A 5,643-nucleotide genomic window follows, 5' to 3' on the forward strand; every position below is an offset into this window, starting at 1 on the left:
GGGCAGGAGCAGGGACCGAGCAACGGGAGCTCACCCCGTCGTGGGGATTCGAACCGCCGACCTTCTGATTGGCAAGTCCTAGGCTCTGTGGTTTAACCCACAGCGCCACCCAAGTCCCATACTTACATACTTACATACATACATGAACTCTATTATTACATACATGAACTCTATTTCCTCCCTCCCTCCTTTGTATGCGACTCTCATTAAGAATAAAATATAAAGCATTGGGCAGTATTGTTACTGCTATCCACTGGAATATTCAGGTAGGTCTGGGAAATATTCCTGTCTGAAACTCTGGGAAGCTGCCGCCAATCATAATAATATTGAGCCATATGGAACATTGATCTGTTATTCTATGGTACCTTCCCACATACGCAATAACAATCTGACTCCCACCTATACTGTACCTATGTACTGTGACTGCCTTGAGAGGCAGATCTTAGCTGGTCTTATGGTATCTACAAATGCAAAGCAAACAAGCACATCATTAATTGATGCTATCACTAGGCATGCATTTTGATGTATTTTCATGGGGCTCTGAAATGTAGATATAGAGTGCTGCATATAAGGTGATACCAAACATTTAGCAACAGTGCAGGCCCAGGTCCCTCATGTAATTGTATCACCTCAGATGGCATCACATTTAAATAATGATCCATATGAAAATGTTTCTTTTTGGAGGGGGCGGGGAGGAATGTGAATCTCTTCTATTGTCTCGAGAGAAAGCTTGGAGTCCCAACGGAAGATGAAGGAAGGTGACCCGAACACCCCACAGAGATTGTATCTAGGTTTTCAGTCAGATGGCAAAGGATGCCACACCTTGAAGATGACTTTATTCTTTCCTCAGCGGGCAACTGGTCTATTTCAAAATAGAGTGCATACAGGCTCAGAGAAAAATCACACAGACCCGGACGTATCTTTTAGCCCTATTCTGGGGTGGAGGACAGAGGTGGGGAACTACTGTGGAAATCAACCCAGCTTGTGACACTTTTATGGGGTCTAAGAGGCTGATAGTGCTTTCCATTTCTTTCTCACATTGGAGCTGTTTTGTATGCAAAGATGGAGAGGCCACCAAAACCCCCTACAATGTGGTGGTACCCCAGTATGTACAACGTCCCCATCCCAGTGTCTCGGAGTGACTGCCAAGAATGTCAGGCTTTGATGGCCTTCAATTGGTGGTATCTATTGTTTGACATGGACCTCAGAGAGACCATTTGGCTGCTGAAACGCTTTCCTGCATGGGTTACAAGTCACGCTGCAAAACGTATTGTATAATCTGTTATTTTAGCCGACAGCGAACCCTACGTCCCATTGTTTTACACCACACCATAAAACCCAAGCATTGGTGGTCTTTTTGAAATCTTTAATCACAATTGCCCCCAAGGGAAAAACAATTCTGATTCAAAGTGTGAATAAAAAGCAATCTAAGGACATTGTGCCAAACTCTTTCTGGGTATAAAACTCCATTAGTGTCAATGGAATTTTACAATCAAAATGAATTTGTCCCACTGGCCCCATGGTACAGTTGCACATTGCTGCTGCAGAAAATAGAAATGCAGAAGGTTATCACAGAGAACAAGAGTAAAAAGAAAAAAGAAAGGCACATGCATATAATACAAGTACCATAGACTATATTGTGAATCACTTTATTATTAAAATTTTAATTTCTCTTACAGATTTAACAGCTTGGCAATTGGTATACATGCTGAGCAGAGAAATAGTACTCCTGACTCAGGAACTTCTTCACAATTGCCTTGGTCACCAGTAAAAGGGATTTTGTTTTGTTCTTTTGGCTTGTGTAGTCAAATTGACGTTGACAGTGCTTAAAATGCCCAATATCAGTCCTGGTTTGGCAGTCATAATATTGTAGCTTTGCACTTGTCCCTCCAATCCAACTCCTGATTCCACATTTTGCAGCAGTCTTGGGTACCAAAATCTGGAGTCATATTGCTATTGCTCTGCACAAGCTAGACTCCGGCAGGTAGCCTTAAAAGGTCCTTCTGACAGATCTAAATCTAAATTTCCATTCATAGTAGCTTTTAAAAAATAAAAAATAAACTGACCTGATTTGCCTTGAAAACATGACCACATAACTGTGTTCATTAAGGATCTTAGGAATATAGAAAGCTGCCTTATACCAGGTCAGACCATTGGTCCATCTAGCGGAATATATCTGTACTGACTCCCAGCAACTAACCATAATTTTAGACAGGGGACAATCTCCACCCGACGTGGAGATGCCAGGGATTGAACCTGGGATCTCCTGCATGAAAGGCAGATGCTCTACCACTGAGCTACAGCCCTTGTTATGGCTCCTTCCTTATGAACCTAACAACACTAGAATTTCTGCCATGTGCCAAAATTAGGGTACTCCTCCAGCATTCACTGGTGGTGGGTTTGCCCTAGCCCCTCAGCAAAGGAAGGAAGATGTGGTGGGACCAGGCTTGAGCATGCTCAGTAGAATGGGCAGGGCTCCCCTTTAAAATGTGTCCATGTCCCTAGGACCCTTTCTCCACCGGACCCTTTCTCCAAGGAGTATGGGATTAGCCACTTGCCTGTTGAAAGGGGACTGAATAGGAATTTTTGAGTGTCTCCCATAATTGTCCTAAGCTACACGTTTTTTCTGCCATACTCTCTAAGTATGGTGGGCTCACTCCACTGACTGGCTTCTGAATTTGGGCAGAATTGGCAAGTATTGCAGGTGGCAGTTGCAGGTGGAGACAGAATTGTCTGGCCTGGTGGACACCCTAAAGCACCTGCAAAAGAGGTAAAAAATAGGTAAAGGGACCCCTGACCATTAGGTCCAGTCGTGGCCGACTCTGGGGTTGCGGTGTTCATCTCGCTTTATTGACCGAGGGAGCCGGCGTACAGCCTTCGGGTCATGTGGCCAGCATGACTAAGCTGCTTCTGGTGAACCAGAGCAGCACACGGAAATGCCGTTTACCTTTCCGCCGGAGCGGTACCTATTTATCTACTTGCACTTTGACATGCTTTCGAACTGCTAGGTTGGCAGGAGCTGGGACCGAGCAATGGGAACTCACCCTGTCGCGGGGATTCGAACCGCCGACCTTCTGATCAGCAAGTCCTAGGCTCTGTGGTTTAACCCACAGTGCCACCCCCGTCCCATCCGACAGACAAGCTACATTATCTTCTTCAGGTAGGTCCACCGAAGTTGGTTTGTGGTGTGGTAGCTCCAAATGACTGCAAGTACACAACACACCAGGCCATGTACTGAAAGGAAATCCTCATACTCAGTTGGTTATGGAGTGATTGAAGGAGGAAATTACTCCATGACATCAGGTACGGTGGCCCATGAGGTCCTGAATATAAACTGGTTATACCAAGGTAATGTATGGGGTACCATGCAATGCCACTGAGCTCTCATCTCTCACTGTGCCACTCCCAGATCCCCCAGATTAAAGAGAAGAAATCTCTGATTAAGAAACGTCAGTAGTTGACTCCCTGTGAAGATATATGTTTTGCTGAAGCATCCCATCTGCTATAATATCTATAGCACCAAGCCCAGAACAGCCTGCAATGTCTTCTGCCACTTGGCCCCATATGTTGCCCTTGTCATTTGCATCCTGCTTTAGGATTTTTTTTAATCATTGCTGCTGACAATGTAATGCTGAATAAAAGAGACAAAACTTTATGTTTCTACACAAAATCCCTTCAGGGAGTCAAGCTGTTGACTTACTGATGCTCAGAGGATCAGAAGAAAGCGCACTGCACTTCTCTTGGCAGGCAATTTCTTGCATCTGTACTTGCTCCCAGCTGCTATCATTATTATTATTATTATTATTATTATTATTATTATTATTATTATTTTATTCATTTAAGAAAACTAATAAAATAGATAAATGAAATTGGGATAACAGTACTTTAAAAATTTAATAGTTAAAAATGACAAAAGTAGCACAGTAGAGGCATTCAATTTCATAAGACAATTATATAGTACAATTATATATAGTTATTCTAATCCCCAATGGTCAACTTGATGAAAGAGCTGCCTGGGACAGAGAGTTCTGGCCATATTAGCCAAGTTGGATTTTCATATGTCTTAATTTTTAATTCACAAATTTAACAAAAAGAAAATTAAATTAAATGATCATCAAATAATAATAATAATAATAATATCACCAGAAGTTAAACATAGCAAGTAATATAAGCCCTCCAGATGTTGAACTAAGGTATCTACATGAAACTGGTGTCTATATGAAATATGTTCAAATGTAACTTGGGCAGTGAGTTCTTCAGATCACTGCATGATAGACAGAGGGTTTATATTCTTCCAGGCTTGAAGTATAAGTCTCAGTGACCATAAGAGTCATTAATACCCACACTGCAGAAATATAATTTTAAAGTACATGAACATATACTGACACCTACAAACTTCAAGGATTGTGCCAATACAAAAGCGATACAGACAAGAACTTCAGACCAAAGACAATATATCACTGGACAAGCCCACATCATTGTCGGAACTCCGCTCGTCCAAGCCGATAAGGCCTCATCTTCCTCTGACCTGAGCCTTTGAAATCACCTCCGACGTGTTTAATGACCTGAGCCTTTGATAAGGCCTCAAGCACATTCTATCCAGCAGGGTTCCCAGCACAGGGAAGAGACAAGAGGTTTGGCTACATTGTAAAGAGTTTTATTTCTAAACTACGCAGAACAGAAAAGACATCCTCTCTCTATGAAAGCAGAGAGCAACTGAACAAAGGAACAAAGCAATAAAGGAAACAGGAAACCACTAACGTCACATCCCGTCTCACTTTCCCGTGAGACTGCAAGGTCTCTGGAATGTAAACAGAGTCCTGTGACTCCACGCAGCTGCACAGTGATAAGAAGAGAAACTAACAATCATATGCCTCAACAAGAAATGTTCAGCATTACACCTCCAACATCTATCTATATTTGACAGTGCCTTCCTATATAAACACTGTGGAGTTCAGTATATCCAAAATATTATTTTTTGCAGTATCCAAATATAAAGAAACATTTCATATAGATTCTAAGGCAATTGTTTTATTGTTTAGGCTGTATGATTCCGCAACTCTCTAAGTTCTGGAACTTTTACCTTACAAAGTTTCATTAAGCATTTAGCCACAATGTTGGTATATTCTCTCTGTGTTTGTTTAATTCATTCATTTAAAATATTTCTATATCGCCAATCATCACCATCATCTCACGGAAGTTCACAACAGTATCCATATTATTAACATACTGCTCTGCAAGAAAGAGCATATTTTTAATTTACCAGAAACTGTATTCACTTATATTGAAGACATCAAGGCATTTTTTGCACAGCTGGACAACAAATTGTATTTAGTACTGTACCATGAAAAGATGGAAAACTCTTGTTCCTGAACACTTTACTCCAGTTTCAAAGAGAAAAACAGAGTAGAATGTGAAGACAAAAAGAAGTAGCTATTCCCAATTCTAACCCACCAAGTATTTCATTATGTTGGATGTCTCCAGGTTCCTATGATGTACATCCTCTAATATGATAAAACAGTAAAAGGAAAAATGGTTTTGCCAATATGCTATGAAATAATATTGCTCCTGTTTGATTGCCACATTAATGAAACATCAACTCCCACCCTCCTTTTCTTTGCAGGGCAGGCAAGGTGCAAAACA

General features: G+C 41.4%; 1 non-coding gene across 1 annotated transcript; it reads right to left on the reverse strand.

Annotated features, from left to right (window-relative positions):
- Window positions 1–2,235: 2,235 nt before the first annotated feature.
- TRNAE-UUC (transfer RNA glutamic acid (anticodon UUC)) lies at window positions 2,236–2,304 on the reverse strand. Its single transcript has one exon. It is a non-coding gene; the product is annotated as a tRNA-Glu (tRNA).
- Between the last annotated feature and the right edge of the window lie 3,339 nt (window positions 2,305–5,643).

Source organism: Podarcis muralis, chromosome 3, assembly GCF_964188315.1.
Source record: "Podarcis muralis chromosome 3, rPodMur119.hap1.1, whole genome shotgun sequence".
Classification (NCBI taxonomy): Eukaryota; Metazoa; Chordata; class Lepidosauria; order Squamata; family Lacertidae; genus Podarcis; species Podarcis muralis.